The following is an 18,970-nucleotide window of genomic DNA, read 5'->3' as shown; positions in this document are numbered from 1 at the left end:
CTGGAGTAACCAGAGCTTGAGAAAGTGACTGCGAGTTGGGTCTGGCTGTGACGAGACACGGCTTTGCAAGCAACCACCAGTGGCATGGCTGAACCACAGAGCTGCCACAGTGCCAGCAGCAGGAGTGGCTCCGTTGGGCAAGACATTCCCAGGGTACAGCATGGCAAAGGGCTCCACCAATGAGATGCACATGAACTGAACTCTGTTCTGCAGCTGAAGAAGCATTTCCAAGTGGAAGTGCTTGGGGATTTTCATCCTGTAAAGTGTGCTTTGCATAAACCTCATCACAATAACATGCTTTGTGCTTGTATATTTCTTTAAACTAAGTGCTTTCCTAAGGTGGTATGAATGGAACAAATCAACAGATTGTGCAGGCAGGTGAGAACCAGGAGGCTGCTTAAAAAGCAAACTGCCATAGCAGCTTTAAGCAGGAGAGCTCTACATGTAACTTCAGGCTTGCCACTTTAAAAGAGCAAGAGCAGAATTCTCCAAAATTGAGGCTTTTAGTTTCAATTCTTATCTTTTTCTAATGGTTATCCCCTAGCCCAGTAACAGAACCCCAAGCAGCAGCCACCTTTCTGTTGCAGAGGTCCTGTTAACCAGCATTTAATAGAGCAAATTCCAAAGGGACTAATTGTGAAGTCATATTTGCAGGGGAAAAAAAGAACTTGTTTTGCCAAGAACGCCCACAAATATGATTTTTCAGTCGGCAAAACAATTGGAATTTCTCAAGCTTAATGGCCACACAAGAAAAATATTTTAAGCCAGACTATTCCTGTGAATTAATCACACATTTGGACAAAGGCGATGCAATAAATTCCTTGCATTTATCAAATGGAAGGTCAGCAGTGGTGTTCAGGGAGGCATTTTAGAGCTCTGCTTTGACAGGAAGGGGACACCGCTCCTTTATGTAACCAAATACAGGCACTCCAAAATGGTTAGCCTAGCATGCAGCCTCCAGAGTGTTCCCCCGAGCAGTGTGAAATGCTCCAGCAATGAGTGCCAGCCTAAGCTGCTTCTCTACTAGCCAAGGAATCTGTCAACAAGCATCTGATCACATTACACTCACCTTTCATCCCTGCCCTACCACTACTAACATGCTCCCCTTTTCCAGCTGCCCAGCGACACGGTCACAGCGTGGCACAGCTGCTACCCACACCACGGCCACTGGAGCATTGCAGGCAAGCACCATGCTGCTGCACAGCAGTGCAGCCATGTCGGAGCAACAGGGGATGAGCATCCCCTGAGCATCACCATGCCGAGTGCAATTACTGCAGCGTCAAATGGAAATCGCCCATCTTACACACGGCTTTGATGCAAACAGGGCATTGCTCCTTCCGTACACGTAGGCACTTGACAAATAAGATAAAAAGAAGCAACCTAATGGGGCTGAGGACATGAATCTGCAAACAAAAGCCATACCTGCTTTGGAAAAAAGCAGAGTAACCCTTGGAAAAGGAATATGCCAGTGAGATAGCATTGCTTTGGTGAGGTGGAGATAAGGGAAGATCTTAATGAGTTATTAATATTACTAATATCTAACACACACATTTATAAAGGTGAAATGTGAACTGTCAAAGAACAAAGAAGCCCTCAAGATAAGCCAGACAGTTACATTCTACAAGTTATCTGGAGAAGACTCCTGTTTTCAGAAACCAGGATACTGCGGGTATAGAACGTAACACATTTACTCATCCCTATCATAGCACTCATTACTGAGAGGTTTAACCTTTCTCCCTGGGGACATCTCGACTCATGTACCACGTAGGATAATCGCTCTCCTCCTGACATTGGTGTCTGCGCAGCAAAGAAAGCAGACCCTGCCCAGAGCTCCCAGTCCACCAGCACCACGCTGCCCCAGCCAGACAGGAGCCTGCTGCCCTCCCCACGCTGCCATGAGCTGCTGCGTGCTCGGTGTGTAGGGGGAGTGTGCACCTCACATCTGGTACAGCTGCCTTCTGGAGAACATTACTTCCTCTGCTATTCAAGTCAGATGAAACAAACTCAAAATGAATTTACAGATTACACTATTCATCTTTAGTGTACTTAGTTACTGCTTTTTATGCTGACAGTATTGGGCACATCTCAACTCATTTACACTCAAAGCACGAGAAATTCAGTATCGTACTATAATGAACAGATAAAGCAGCAAGCACAAAGGACAGCTACAGATGGTGCCAACAGTCAGTCTCTCCCTCTCACAGCACAGCCAAGCAGCTGCTTTTTCTCCCCCCTCTGCCCCTCCTTCTTGCAACAGGAGCACAGATTTTGCAGATGGACCATCCACACCATCTCTCACAGCCTCTCACTGCGGCACTTTAATGATCAGATTTAAATCGTGTTCCTGTGCTGCACTGCTACAATGTCCCTTGCATATAATAACCCAGCTCTCCTGCCTAAGTTGAAGTCAACTGTTGCAAGGAGGAAACAAAAATCCTTTAAGCGTGCACCCCCTCGCTCCCCTGCACACAAACAAATGCAGAGCATAGCCTGGTTAATTCCCCAGAACTGACATTTTCAGCCAACGTGCAGACGCAGAGGGCTTTGCCAGCTCATGCCAAAAGATGCATAATAATGGCAATCAAATGACGTGCTGACAGTTTAAGTGTATTCACACATTTATTTTGCTTAAAGGGACATGCTCTGAGCTGATTGGTGCGATATTTGACCTACTTTTCTCCATTTGGAAAACCTGTATCATTCTTAATGGGATTGCATTTTACTTCAAACGTTGATGCATTTTCATAGGAATAAATCAATACCGATTTGCTGGGAACGACTGTGTTAGGGAACCAACACAGAAATGAGCAGCCTCTGGTTTTGCACTTGTGAAACGGAGAAAAACAGAGATTTAAAAATGAGAGAGATTCCAATTTCAACTTGCCAATGAGGTTTCTAAAGGAAGCAAGAAAAAGAATTTAAGAAACCGTTTCTAGGCGTTCAGCTCCCCACAGTCAGCTTGTTGTTTTGCCTGTCTCCAGAGAAGGGAGGTGCTAGTGCCTCCATGCAGTGTAGGCTGAGCTCTCCCCACCACACTGACAATACCCCACATACCACAGCTGGCCACACTGTGGCCTTCTGGGTGCCTTCGGTATTTCTTAGTGCTTTCACTGAAAAATCACAGAGTAACACTGCGATGTGTGCACTGAGAGCCTGGGGATGGAGAATGGTGGAAGGCAGAAGATCTTTTTCCTTTCTACTTGAATGACATTTCCAAGCATTTCTTTGCAACCGCAGAGCTAAGCTTTTCTTCAAAGAGAAAGGAAGCAATCGTTATTTAATCCCCTGCCTCCAGGAGCCAGGTGCTTAGGAATGTGCCAAATATCACAAGATGCGCAGCACCATTATTCGGGCTGGCAACACTGCCCAACATTGCTCATCTTTTGCTAGGGCCCTTTGGAGCCGAAGACCTGTCACTTGGAGACAAAGCAGACCTCTCCAGCACACACTTGACGAGGTGCTCCCATCGGCCAGGCTTTGGAGGGGAGGGAAACCATGCCTCCCACCCAGGCTGCCTGCACGTTTCCTTACTTCTTAGTGACAAAGGCTGCCAGTGTACTTGCATTCACAAAGCAACAATTACATGATGAACGATGATGGCGTGTCGTGAAGAGTAGTTTATAGTCCTGGCATTGAATATTGGGTATAGTCCATTAGAATCCTTTTTGGGTAGGGGAACAGAAAAGGAAAGGCAAACAGGCTAAGCAATCAATGCTACCCGATAGATTCCCTAATGCATTTCATTAGCTGGATACACACCACCGTCGATAGCTACAATCCTGTAGCTGACTGATTTAACTCAGCGCATCGCAAAGTGCTGCAGTAAGCATCTAGGAGCGAATGAGCCAGTGGGCTCCCTAGAAAGCAAAATACAGAGAAGCATGGTGTTAATCTATTTACCTATTATGATACCCTAGTATTAGTTACAGCTTATCACCTCAGTAAATCACTGCCTCTTGTTAGGGAATGTGCTTAAAGATGCAGCAAACTGTTATTTACAGGCAGACACTATATTTACAGCTACAAAGACAGGTGAGGAGGGGATAGGACAACAGCTCAGTAATTTCAATGCCTTCTGCTTCCCAGGAGACTGCTGTAGGAGCACAATAGGATTACCGTTTTCTTGCTGCAGTTAAGCTGCAGCAGATAGTTCAATAGGCAGGCTGGCAGACCCGTATCTCTTACCCACTGCAATGAAAATATTAGGAAAAAAAGGATGAGTCTGATTTGGAGAACTATCTATTTGGCACCATCTCTCTGGCTTGCTGCTGTATCTCAGAATGAAATGCATTTGGCTGAAACATTTCTACAGCATCTGTAAGAAAATCCAGTTTTTAAAAAATCTTCCCCCCCAGGTTCTATCCCTTAATTTTATATTGTTCATAGGACCAGATTTATATGTTTTGTATGGAGAATTCCATGTAAAGGGAATACAGAGTTACCGATGGCTTCATATTCTTTGCTGCATGAACCACAATCTGAATACAGTGTTTATAAATCATCCTGTGAAATAATGTGATGGGGCAGGAAGGGAAACAGTGACAAGGAAAGAAGGAAAGGAGTGAAAATAATTATCATCTTGGTTATTTAAGAATGTCATTCTTTTCACACAGGATAATGCAGAATGCACAGTGTTTGGAAAACAAATATAAAATATGTGAACTAGTTAATGCTCCAAGTGCTGCATTATTACAGAAATAACTCAATTTGCCTTAAAAGGACAGAATCTTTGTTTAGAGTTTTGGGAAACAGAAAACTTCTGTTTTCCTCTTGTTCTAAAAGCCATTTTCACTTGTAAGGAGCTGGGAAATGGAGAGACAGAGGAGAAACTGCTCATTGCCAGCTGCGGCCAGGACTGCTTTTCCTGCAGCTCTCCTCCTGAGGCACGTCAGCAGAGCCAGGCAATGGCTGACTAACCTCTCTGAGTCAGACAGGGCAGGAAAGCAAGGCTATGGAGGAGAGAGGATGTAATTAGCGATTAAAAGCAGCTCGGAGCATGGGTGTTCTCCCCACCTCTCAGCAATGCCGAGTACCCCTGCATGTCCTGACCCACTGACAGACAAGCCCTACCCCCGTCATTACACAGTCTTCTACTCTGTATCCGCCCCAATGCCAAAAGCACAAAAGAAATGCATACAACCCAATTACAAAGCAGAAGTGTCAATTTTTCAGCAGCCTGGCAGCTCAGCCTGCCTGTGGTTGTGCAGCAGGAGCCGGGCACCCATCTCTCACAGTCCTGGCTGCCAGCATCACCTGCAGCACAGCACCAGGCCTGCTCCCCATTCTGCTCCTGTCCCATCCCAGGGGCTCATGCCCTGCTGCCTACCTTCCTGGAGCGGCTCCAGGAACCTTCCTTCTGAAGGATCCTTCAGAAGGATCTGCCTTCCTGATGCTCTCCATCAGGCAGAATCAGCTGGAACAGTTGTGGCAAGCAGATTGGATTAAACAGACCAATTTGATCTGAAGTTGAACAATACCAACACAGAACTGTGTTGAGCAGAGCGGTGAGGAGATCTGTGACTTTAGTAGCACCTTTGAATGGACACATTCTGTAAAAAGGGCACAGGGAACTGTGTAGAAATGAATTCCCCCACAGAATAGGCAGGCACTGTGGTGTGGGGAGGCATGAGCTGCCCCCCTGCTAAGCCCAACATAAACACAGAGTCAACAGCAATCCAGTGCTGCAGAACAGGGTAGGATACTGGCTTTCACCACCAATATAAAGTCATGTCCTTTATCACCAATGTTTCCTCCATTACCAAAGCCACATTTGTGTCCTGCAGAAATACCCAGCTTTGCCCTGGTGGGATCGATCTATAATGTAGTTATGTATTGTTATGAATGAAAAAACAAACATCATGAAGGTTTGTAGCACAACAGATAACATGGGGAATGCCTAATTAAACTAAATGCACTATCGAGTTAACTAACATAGGCATTATTGAATAAAACCCTAATAAAACCTGAGCATTATCAAGCATGAGCTCTCCAGGCTGCTGCAAGAGAAAAACACAACGTACTCGTCTTGTCTGGACTATGGGTCCAGTTTGCCTTGGCATAGTTTCAGCTCTTCATAAATACCTCTTCAGACTTATACACACAACATACACACACACACATATATACAGGCCTTCCCAAAAGCTCTTGCCAATTGGAAGAGGACATGCTGGAGACACAGATTTGAATACTGCTATTCTTACCCCATGACTTCAGTGGAACTGGGATTTCCCAATTTCCTTCTATACTTGCCAAAACTTGGCAGAGTATCTTACCAGATTCACTACATTAACTTTGAAGTAATACATTACAAAACATAGCACAATGGCTCAATTTGGCAAGTACTAAACACACTGCATGGATCCAGATAAAATACATAAGCATCTCATTTAGACTTAGCAGTACCCATGTTGCTACATCTGAAAACACGAACCATTATAAAGAGAAGACAAAGCCAGTGAAAGACCACAAGCATGGGAACTGTGAGCTCCTGAATTTGACTTTCCAAAAGAAATGCACTCAAATAGCATTAGACTGTTCGTTTTCTTACTCATCCAATTGTTAGTTTCACTGCCTCGATTTCAAACAACAGTGTCTTTCATAAATGCTGTGTGCTTTTATTGTGTAATGCCAGTTTCAGTCGTCAACAGATTTCACACATTACACAAGCATCTGAAAAATGGAAATGACTCATGGCAGCCCATCTTTGGGTAGATTCAAACCGGTGACCCATAGGTGAGAGGCTCACTTCCCCTTAAACCTTTTTGAGCTCTCTGATCACTGCTGTAAACAACGTCTGAGCTAACTAACAGCAGGCCTAACAATAAAAAATGCTACAAAAAACACCAGAGGTATTTGACCAGAGATTCAACACAGGGAATCCATGCACAGACAGCACAATGACAAAAAGACTGGAAAAGGCAAAATCTAGTGATTATCTTCAAAAAAGCAGAAGGAAGAACTGCAAAATTAAAGACTCAGTATCTTATTATGAAAAAAAAAAAGCAAAATGATTCAAAACAACTAAGAGACTAGTGGAAAATGAGTAAAAAATGAAATGGATTGGTCAGAAACAAATCACAAAGGATCTTGAATGCAGAGTGAATATTATTGTGATGTTACTGAGGCTTCAGCGCTTCTCTACATGACTTTTTTGCAAACAGATAGAGGAAATAAGGTCTAGCTTAACACAATAGAAAATGGCTGGAAACATAAACTTACAGAAATATCAAGCCAATGGCAATAATAAACCCGAGCGTAATCAGATAGGTTTCTGCAGTACTCTGTTCTGGCTCTAAAATGACTGAGTGCGTCATTTACAGACATCCATGATGGAAAAAAGGATCCATGGATAAAGGGAAATAACATGTTCAGGTCAACTTACAGATGGCACAAGCTGCACAGAAACATTGGTTTACTTTAGAAGTTTACAGTTAAAATGATCTTGACAAGTTGGAGAAGTATTCTGAAACAGTGCTCAACAGAGACAAGTACAAAGCATGGCACTGCATATCTGCACAACAGAGTGAGAAAAGCCTCTGCAGGCAAGAACTTTCCCAGGTGGAGTTGAAGGAACTCAGTTGCATGAGTGGATGCGCAGTTCGAGAAGTGCCCAGCTGTTTCTCTCTCCTCAACAACATTATAAACCCATTGAATGGGCAGAGAATGAGTAGGAAGAAGCTATTAAATTAACCATGAAGAAAAGACCGCACGGAGTGGGTTTATTTATTTAGCTATTTAAGAAGAGGGCAGATTGAGAGCAGTATTCCATTTTCAAGAGTAATACCCCAGTATCTATATCAGCAGCATAAAAGCCAGAAAATAATAAACTATGAAGACATAGCAAAGACATTGGTTGTGTACCAAGACCATTCTCCTCATGAGAAAACGGTAAGCTGAGGAACCTGCATGAGTGGAGATGCTGAGAACAGGTCAGAAAAAGAAGCAGTGAGGATGGCACTGGGGGCTCTTTAGCCAACAGAGAATGGCACTGATGACTTTTTAAGACTTCTATAGTCCAATGAATCTGTGATTGTGAGGACAGGAATTTCAAAGAGCTTGCATCTGAAAAGACTTCATATCTGCCTTGTACTTATTTCTACTCTAAAATGCAAGAAAATTAAAAAATACTTAACATTATGGTAACAGAGTGGGGAGCTCCTGCAGAGGCTACTGAAGTCGCCATCCAGATCCACGGCTTGCTGGCTAAGTTTTGAAGAGGAAGTTTTACTCTGAGTACATGTGCTGAAGGTCACACTGCCTGTGGCTGAACGAGGCCCAGAGCAGAGCAGATCACACACCTTCCCTTTGCAGGAAGGAAAAATCACCACTGCCACATCAAGGGGCTCCTGCTCTGTGGCGGCATTCTCATGCCTGCCATGGAACATTTGCAGGCAACAACTGCAGAACATCTGGAGAGGCTTTCAAGGAGGAAAAAAAAAAAACCCACAAAAAAAAACACATAACCAAAATTTATAGCAGAAACATGTTTCCAAAGTTAACATTGCACAGCAAGAACTTCTGAGAAGGACCAAATGCTATTTTAGGAAGTTTTACTTCTTGGTTTTGCAGTTTCGCTCCTAACATTTATTTTACTTCATTTTAATTCTTTCTTTTTTTTTTTTTAATGAGAGAAGAATGTTTTATCAGGTGTCCTCAGGACTTTTTGCTTTTGTTTGATTACCTTAATACAGTCTTTGCCTCTCTTCAAGCATTGCAGCAAAAAAAAAAAAAAGTTAGTTTGCAAAGTTGGGGGTGGGAGGACCAATTTTGCATTATCCAAACTTTTGTGTTTAAGCAGAAATAAGCTCAAAGCACTCTGGGCATATCCTCTTGTTTTCCTTTTGGAAAAAAACAATTGCAACTACATATAGAACAATCTGCCTGCGCTGAACGTGGAAACAGTTAAGGATATTAACAAAAAGAAACTGAGCCAACAAGATTTTTCAATTTAATTATTTCTGTTCTAACAGCACAGAGCAGAGCAATGCATGCAAGTACTGCAGGTTCAAACAGGCAGTGTTTCCCACCTCACTCCCTAACTAATGCTTTGGTTTTCTAAAAGCATTACTGCTTCTGTTTTTCTCTCTGTATCCCATCAACCCCACTCAGCCTGCCACCTTCGCTTTGCTAGCAACCTGCTCTTCTCCTCCGGTACTCATCACCTTCCTTTGAGAACTGCCTAATGAATTAACGTTTAATTAACGCAGTGAAGTTAAATTGCTCCAAGCAGCACTGGGAACCTGGTTACTATCTGGAGCAAAAGAAGAGTTGTGCACCCTGAAAGTTTGTTTCGTCTGGCTGTTTTATTTGGTCAAACAACAGATATTGCCTCTCCCTACAAACCTTGCATTACTTAGAGTCTTGGATTATCACTGATACTGCAACAACAGTACAATATAAAATACGCAACATCACTTGCTAAATTCATTTCTTCTGTTTCTCAACTCGTATACAGTTATATTAAAGGAGCAGACTAAGCAATGGAAGCTCTCATTAAGGCATTCTGATTTCCTTTAAGATACAACATGCACCACATTTATTTTATTACCAATAAAGGAAAACTCATTGATGTTCCATCATAATTAGAGCCACACAGAGAACCAAAGTTGGCATAAAATAAAAAATGGGATTCAAGGCCTAAATAAAGCTACCTTGATCTTCAGATTATTTTGATTGTATTTTCAAGACACAAAGTGCTTAGCAGCAGCAGTTCTGCCTGCAGGTACCCATCCCCACCATGTGCCTTGCCCTGCCGTGCTGGCACACACCCAGCTGTGCTGGAGCATCTGTCTGCATGACCACCCTGTGAACCAGACCAGAGAGATCAGTGGACTTTTTTTTTCTTTCTTTTTTTTTCTTTTTTTTTTCCTCCAGACTTTATGCTGTTGTCTTTATGCTCTTTTTTTCCAGCTGGCTTGGGCACTGCACAGAGGCAGGGGCAGGTGGCTGTTCTGCACCTGCATGGCTAGGGGCTGCAGCTTTACTGTGCTCCTGTGTGCCCCAGTCATGCTAGCAGCACTGCAGGCACAGTGGCTTGCAACAGGAGGCTGCATTTGTCTAGAACCTTCATATGAACAGATTAGAAATTGCTATTTCTTTGTCCTCAGGGGGATGTTTGTTTTTACATGAATAGAAATGGGTTACCTATAGATCAGATGAAAACATAAACACAGCTAGTTGCTTCCTCCACGCACTCAGGAAAGAAGGCAGTGCAAATCACAACCACACTGATCTTTCAGTACCTTTCTTTTCTCTGTTTGAAAATGCAAAAAATGAGGAAGAGGGAAAGGATTATTTGTGAGCATCTCATCACAGAGACATTTGCGGGTGAGCAGATTGCCTAAACTCCCATGAAGGGCACCCGGTCCCCTCTCCCCACACAGAAGTGCTGTAATTTCAGGACCAGAGAGCTACAAGATAATGCTATCACTGCTCCTGCTGTCTATAAATAACGACTGCACTCAGATCCAGCAGAGTCACGAGGAAAGGCTGGCCCTCAATATATGCATGTGTGTGAGCACGCGCTTTGAAACCCAAATAATTCTAATAATGTTGCATGAAATAAGCTTTAGCTTTCCAAATTTAGCTCTGGTCCATGCACTCCCTATGGCTTGCAGAGGACTGCTATTGTATTTTCCAGTGCAGCTCTTCCCTCAGAAGCTGCTGACGAGGGCATTAGTGGGGCATTGTGTGAAATCATATCACGCACTGCTGTGTGCAGGCTGTAGCAGGCAGAGCCAGCAGCTCTCGGACAGCCTCGCTCCCAACATCTCAGGAGGAGGATGGCAGAGAAAACCAGACAGTGCTAATGACACAAGGATCCAGGTTACAGGGACAATTTCCTAAAGCTTGAAAACTGCTTGAAGCAGTAGAGCAATGCAAAACAATTATTCTTTTAAAATATATTCTGAATACTCAGACAACTCTACACAGCATTAGTAACACAAATTGGAAAGCATTTTGAACATTTTGGACAAATTGTATGTGACTTGTTGCTGTTTTTGTTTTTTTGTTTTTTGTTTTTTTTTTCTCCTGGAAAAATGACTAGAATACAACCTGACAGAATCAACACAGCCTACCAAAAATGTTGTTTACCTAAGAAGGAAATACCCACAAGACATTATAGGGGTAAGATTTTCATCTTTGGAAGCCGAAACAGAAGTGAGCCTAGCAAGGAGGAGAGGGGAGTGGGGCACAGCAAGAGAATAGGATTCCCCAGCTGTCAGACTCTGCTACTTCTGCAGAGCTTCTCCCAAGGACAACATTTCTGTTTTGCAGCCTGCAGAAAAGCAGCACTTTGCACCAGCACTGAACAAACATCCTATTTAAATAGCAACTATATCTGCTTTATGTTCCCAGAACATCTGGATCAAAGGATTCAAACCGGACATTAGAACACCAAATACTACCAGAATGCACACAGTAAGATGCTGTTCCTGCTGATGATAAAACTGCCTGCTCTTGGCGCAAGCAGTTTTGGATCAAATCCTGCTCCTGATGAAGTTGGTGGGAAAACCTGTCAATAGTTTTTGTAGCAAGAAGACTGAATGCCTTAAATTCACAGACTTTCTATCTGAACCTTTCACTAAACCACAATACTTTAAGTTTGTAAAAGAAAACAGAGTATGTAGCACTGAGGGATGGTTAGTGGACACAGTGGTGATAGGCTGAGTTGGTCTAGATGACTTAAGTAGTCTTCTACAACCTTAATGATTCTGTGCTAATTTTTACTTTATACATTCACAGTTACTTCTGTATTAGCCCATGCAATCATAACTGTTAACTTTTGTTACATGTACTAACACATTATGTAGGAAAGTGACTAAACCAGTGGGTCCAAAACAATAGAAATGAGAGTAAAAGATCAGAGTTCTGAAAGGTGGACGGAGATGCGGCTGCCTGCAGACTGGGCCTGGCTATTCATTGCCTGGGGACTACAGAAAGGGCTTTTTGCAAGCACAGAGCAACTCACTCCTTCCATAAAGAGCTTGAAAGAAAAGCAATAAAAGTTCAAAACAAGATGACACGGACAAAAATTTCTCAACAAAATTAGCATAGGAATGTTTTCTGGAAGGAGCTGGTTACTTGAAGGGCTTTAAAGAAAGAAGGGGTTTGCAGCCAAGGATTAGGAAACTTTCTCTAAGGGGAATAAATGAAATCATGAGGGTGGAGGAGCAGATGAAGGGAACCCTCAAGAGCAACAGAAGCAGGGAACAAGGACAAAGGCACCAAGGAGCAGATCTGAGGACAAGGTCTGGACCTGTAATGAGAAGGAATAATGGGTAATTATCACAGTTTCAAGAAGGTGTGATCTTTTACCTGCAAATTTTAAGTGCTGTATTGTACTCTGTAAACAACATTTTCCTCCAGCTTAGAGCCCATATGTACATGACCCCATGGAAGGAAAAAAAAAAAAAACCAACCCAAATCTGGACAAATTAAAATAATAAATGCAGGCAATATCCCATCTAATCTTGTCTAAGGTAACACAAATAAATCTGCATTAGCAGCCTGTGCCTTGGTGCTACAAAAATGATACATTACATCATTTCAAATGTCATGTTTTGTGCTCCTCTTTATTGTCCATGGGATACATCTGCTCTGCGGACATGCTTGTATTCTACACACACATTTAATCCTTGCAGCTCTTCAGTAGCACAACCCCTCTGAAATAAAGAACTGGCTGTTGAAAACATCTGTTTTGATCTCTCTTGGATTTCAAGCTGATTGTCTAAGATCAATTCAGGATACAGGCTCAAGTTCCAAAAGCTGTCAAGAAGAGTTTAAAAAAAATGAAATACAGGCAGTGCAGCTTGGCTGTGATGTTGGCCAAAAAATGGTAAAAAATATTTTTTAACTTCCTACACAACATAGTTGTTCTCCCTCTGTCTTCTGAGTCATATCTGCTCATGTTACTAAGAAAGCCCCACAGAGCCAATATCACCATGGAAGAACAAGATGTATTTTCAACAAGCCTGTTAGCTGATTCCAGCTGCTGCAAAGCTTTTATTTTCAGAATTGATACAAGCAGCAGAAAAAGCACTGTGAATTTCTGGTTCCTGATACTTTAATTTGTAAACCAGGGACACTTGGTATGGAAAGGTAACAGCAGACAGTGAGTACTCCATCTGTCTAGCAAGGTAACTCTTGAAGGATGGGATTACATTTCCTCTTTCATACAGTTCTTATAGCTCTTGAGCTAGAAATGCTATTGGAACTTCTAGCATGACCATGCAAATACTATGTATTACAATAATACAATAAGAAAAGTAAAAAAAGATAATTAAAAAAAAAAGAATATTGCAAAAATTTTTCAAACTGCAAGAAGCACTGATTTTGATTTGCAAGAATCACTGATGCTGATTTCACAGTATCTTACAGCAGGTATTTTTCAGAGGCAGAGTTAAGCACAGCCATGCATCAAGCCCACACAGATACACATGTAAACAAAGTGCCGCTTTTATCTGCAAGTCGCCAGTAAACACTAGCTAATCCTCACCTAATCCTATGAAGAGAAGAACATCATCCTAGTTTAACCAAGAGGGAAACTAAGGTAGTGAAATAATCCTTTTGGGAAAACACTCAGGTTAGAAAGCCTCAGAGAACAGTTGTTGTCTGAAGGTGTGGTGAAACCACATCCAGGTGCTGCTAGGGTGAGAGAGCCTGAGGCCACTGACTGGTAGGTCGACCTCAACATGTCTATCCATTCTGATACAATGCTGTTGTCAAAATTATTCTCTCTCTCCAAAGGATCTTTTGGACAACTGTTGACAAAAAGACCACGAAGGAAAGTACAGGTTAGGTTATGAACATAGAACAGGATTTTCATGTCTATAGAACAGAGTCTTGAACAAAGAGAAAAATTGTTCCAGAGTACAATGCCAATCATTAAGGCCATACATTCATAACCATCCACAGCATCCTGAAAAGGATCAATGCATTCAACATCAGATGTGAGATTAGAGCTCAGAGGCTCTTTTCACAACCTGAATGCAGACCACCAGACTATGCTAATCTGACAGGAGGAATCCTGCAGGGAGCTGGGAAAAAGACAGATTCATGTCACAGAAAATGAACCAGGAATTCTAAAACCTCTTTGCAAATCTCTGCACAAGCAAATGCATCCCTGAACACTAGAGAACAAATTATAACTATGTCGTAAAGGCTGAAAAGTGTCCTTTTTAAGTGGATTCCCAACCATGTGCACAGGCTTGGAACATACTCTGCTCTGTAGCCTGCCTGACTCCAAGAGCCACAGTGACAGTGACATCCGGCATCAGTCCACCAACGTCAGCCAGAACATCACTGAGAGGGAACAGGTTGACAGCTGAAGACTAGGATCAAGCAACCAAATTTTGCAGTGAAGTAGTCTAGTTCACTGAAGTACCTACCCTGAAGGGGTAGTATTCGAAGTTCTCACTGAGTACAGAATAAGCTCCTGCTATTACAAAGTGGAATAAACTAATAGGAAAGATATCTAGAAGGAAGCCTTATAAAGCAAAAATGTATTTCATCCTGGGAAATTCTAGGAATCAGTAAGAACAGCAGAACACAACACAGGCAAGCCAACAGTAACAGCTCTGTGAGATAAAAGGAATACATTAAAAAGATATAAAGACTTCATAAGGAAAGACTGAAAGAATGATTACACATCTACAGCAAATGTTACTGTAGGTATCACGATGAAACCAATCAAAATCTTTCGCCAGATAGATTTCTGCAAGTTTCTGCAGAGATACTGATTTAAAAAAAAACAGTCAGCAAAACCCCCAGCCTGGTCCCATTCGGGTTAAGGGGTAGGAGAGAGAGTGGGTATTAAGCTGTACATAACTGCTGTATTAATGACAAGTAACAAGAGAGCAATTAATAAAGAAATCTGCAATCTCATGTAACTGATACTGATGTGTACATGCAGTATGTGTTCCAGATCCATTGGGTTACAAATTATAAGGGCTTTCTGAAAGACCTCTTTTAGTAAAGGTGAGAAACTACACTAGTTCAAACCAACGCTCATGTAGGCTCCATTTTCTTTCTATCCATTCTAAGCAATGAAGTGCAAAAATGTAGTACGTTAAGTAAGGTGAAAGGTCTTAAGTATCAAAGCTGTTTAACTCGTTGGAGCAGAGACTTCCTCTTCAAATGTGTTTGTACTTTTTGCACAGTGGGATTTCTGATTTAGATAAGAAAACTAACCTAATATTAATAACTAGTAATGTCAAATGTTTTGTTCTCCATGAAAGAGCACATGTGTAACTGGCATTTGTAATGGTGGAAGAAATCAATCAGAAAAAAAACCAAAAAACCTAACATCAGTCCAGTGAATTAGTAACGAGACTGCCTAAACTTTGTGAAATCAACGACATTCTAAATTACTACAAAAACTAGAAAAATATGTTATTGTGTGCTGCCTCATAAGTTGCACCATGGGGACCCAACTGTACTGAGTTTAGATTTCAGTTTCGAAGTGCGTATTAAAGAATACTTTGGCTATTAGCAGTAGATGGAGAATGAGTTAGAAGAAACCAATTATATCATCTATGACAAAAAATATAGCTGTTGTTGCTTTGCATAAAAGGTAGTAAACACTATTGGATAAGGCAAAGATTTCTCTGAAAACAATGTGCAAAATACACAGAAAGTAAATAAGTGAAAGGACTGGCACAAGGTAGACAAGAAGCCTTGGTTGTCAGGGTCAGGCCCAAGAAACAGGATGGCCAATGGAGCTGCTCGGGGGGGAGAATGGGAGAAAAGGGGTAAGAAATGGGGGTGAGTAGGTGGGGGAAAGTGGAAAAAGGGAATTAGTGAGTGAAACAGTCTCATGCTCATGAGCTTTCCCGTCATACCATATGCACTCCAGGCCCCAGGTTTGAAAGCCATTTGTCCACTCCACAAGGGAAGACCTCCCCGGCAGTGGAGGACGTGGGATTCCCAGATCCTAACCCTCCATCAGGCCGCAAAAGAGCTTCCTTCAGTGCCAGGAAGAGAGGCATGGCAGAATTCAGGGCACTATCTGCCCAGCTTCAATAACTTAGTTTTAACCAGCACAGGTAATTCTACAAATGTAGGTTATTTCCAAGTATGTCTTCCTACAAGAGGTAATATGCATAACAGCACACCATAACCTCAGAAGCTGGCGATACCAGTCTTTCTTATTCCTTAGTCTAAGCAGTACCATGTCCCAGAAAGCATATTGACGGTCCAGGTTGACAGGCTCCACAGAGTGCTGTAGCACTGGAATATGACCTGCAAGGCCAGTATGAAGATGGCCAACTGGACACGTCTTCCACAAGGGCCCCCAGATCAGTTTCAAGCTGTCTATCATGTAATCTAAAAAATAAATAAAAATAAAATAAAATAGGCACTGAAAGTATGTTTTGGAGAAAAGCCAGTTGTAACACAAGTTGCTTTGTCTGCAAATCCAAAAATACAGCCTCATTCACTCTCAAGAGAAACTATTCATAGACAGAAGGAACACTGCATAATTTGTAGGTCTTTGCAGAGTTTTTTTTTCCCCCCAAGAATCCTTTTTCCTAGAAACAGCATGAGCCAGACAGAGCTTTTTGCCCCCCTACCAGTCTTGAATATTTTAGGTCTTGTATGAGTGAATCGTAAAGAGCTGTGACACAAAGTTCAGTTTAACTAACTGCTGAACAGGAAAGCACTCATTACTCATTTAAAAGCATCCTTTGTGTAAATGACTACAGCAGAGAGTGATGAATTAAAAAAAAGAAAAAAAAAAAAGAAAAAATCTCCCACAGGCCCCACAAACAGAGCCCATCTATGCAGCACGGTGTGAGCAGCAGGCGGACACTGCTCTCTCCTTTCTCTGCTCTCTGCAGCTGACCTTGTTGGTCTGCTGGATCTGAGTCACTGTTCCATGTTTATATACACAGCAGCAGCAGCCAGCCTATGGTTCCAAATGTCAGCACAGACCCTGCCTTAACCCTGCCTTCAGTGCTTTGATTTCCAACAAGAAATCGGAGTCTTATGAAGAAGTTTGTTCAAGGAGAGGCACACAATTAATATCCATTAATACGAGCAGTTACATCACTGTATAAGAGTTCCAGGAAGAGAAGTATTACGATTCAATTTAGCATGTAGGCACAGAGGATATAAATTACCTACACCCTGTGCTGGCCACAGAGCAAGCTACGGCAATGAGAAGAACTACCCTCATCAGCACAGAATCCAGCTGGCCAGTTAATCTTATTGCTTTCCTTAAAAGTGAAATACCTGTAGTGTACCAAGTCCCAGTTTAAAGGGCTGTAGAAGAATTAACCTCAGTTCAATACGCTGAAACAGGTAACTGAATAATGCACAGCAAAGGCCAACCAGTAAAGCCTCTGGAGCGGTATGCCCACAGCAGGGCTCATCCCTATTCTGCAGCCACCCCTTCCAGCAGCTGTGCACCCACATGGCCCTTGCACAGTACTACTGAGAAACCAAGCAGGCTTGGGAACTGCAGCAATGGGCCTTGTCATTGGCTTGAACCTGCTTCCAAAAAGAACAAAAATCACAGTTCCCAATATGATAAACAAGTGTGGTGCGAGTGGGGTCAAAGCTATGACAAAACATAATGATGCTCAATACAGTCATTCCAGTATTTGGAAACAAGCTTCAAAGTAAAGTGAGAAAACTTGCAGGTGACATATTTCTGTGTCAGAAAAAGACAAGATGGGGAAGAAAACAATGTGCATGGGCAAGTAGATGCCATACTACGTTTTGTTTTGAGGAATGTGACTATTTGTACCAGTTCAAAGTATGACTGGGTTCTAAGTAAGTATGCCTTTTCAAGAGAAGGGCATGGAACTGTAAAAAGCTGAATGAAGTAATCAGTGGATCATCAGAAAGATGACACCAGAGAGGAAACGGCAATAGTACTTTAGTTATTGCTGAGAAAGACAAAGACTCATTGTTCAGTGAAACATGGTATATGGCTTTGGTTACTCTGCCCTAAAATGCTAAGCAAATAGTCAAAAGTTTTAGAGATCAGAAGGAATGACTGAAAAAACTGCAAAGACATATGAATGAGTAAACAGTGAAAGCTCCTATTATTGAGAGAGACATTAAAAAGGGCTATAGAAACATGAAGCTTCATGGAAAAGATGCACTTGATAGAGAAGGTTTTGAAACTATGCTACTATATGCAGAAACGAATGTTTTTTCACTTCTCCCAGTTCTCTCTTTTACGCAGTTCAACACTCAACTTCATAGGCAACCCCACTACAAAGTATTTATGAAGCCAAAAACAGAGTGGGATTCAAAATCAGCATTTCTATGTATACATGCTCACTGACACACTAGAAAAGATAAATGACACAAACAGACATTATAATCCTTGTTAATAGAAGTACAGCAATAGCTGTACGCATTTGTCATAGTGACATCTAAGATCAAAAGTGAAAGAAAAAAGTTATTTTCTGCAATGAAAGATGATAATTTAAAAAAAAAAAAACAAAACCAAACACAAAACCAGTAATTGCTCTTACTAATTATTCTATTATAACCAACATCTACCTCTGCAACGAAAGTAACACACATGTAATTCTTGTGTTACTTAAAAAGGCAAAAAGCTTAACTCAAAAGCCTGAAAACTCAGGATTAGCAAACTGAAGACCAGAAAACAAGGAGTGATTCATAGAACACTGCTGCCTATACGATGAATTGGAGCAGTGCTTTTTAAATCAATCTGTTCATTCCAAGCAATGTGTATGTTGGGACACTTATTTGTTTTCCTTTCTCTAATGTTTAGTCACCATAAAAACCATCTACATGAAAACAGCTTGTGTTTTACAGTTCTGATGAAGCTTATAAAAAATTAATAGAATGTGAAAAAGAAACATTATGATATATAGAAATTATATGTCCAAATGACAAGAAGTACATGCAGGTCTCATTGACAATACACTTAGCTCAGTTTCAAATCTGAGGCAATATTTTAAACCTAAAAGTTGAGTTACAAAATGAACAT

At 41.8% G+C, this 18,970-nt stretch overlaps 1 protein-coding gene across 8 annotated transcripts in view; it reads right to left on the bottom strand.

The window, feature by feature from the left end:
• Positions 1-18,970, bottom strand: part of ZMIZ1 (zinc finger MIZ-type containing 1) — a 321,213-nt gene that overhangs the window by 49,539 nt on the left and 252,704 nt on the right. The gene's annotated exons all lie outside the window — the stretch shown is intronic.

This window comes from Centrocercus urophasianus, unplaced genomic scaffold (genome assembly GCF_019232065.1).
Source record: "Centrocercus urophasianus isolate 14NV4802_14NV808 unplaced genomic scaffold, USGS_Curo_1.0 seq_17, whole genome shotgun sequence".
Classification (NCBI taxonomy): domain Eukaryota; kingdom Metazoa; phylum Chordata; class Aves; order Galliformes; family Phasianidae; genus Centrocercus; species Centrocercus urophasianus.
This window is presented reverse-complemented; position numbering and strand designations above follow the sequence as displayed.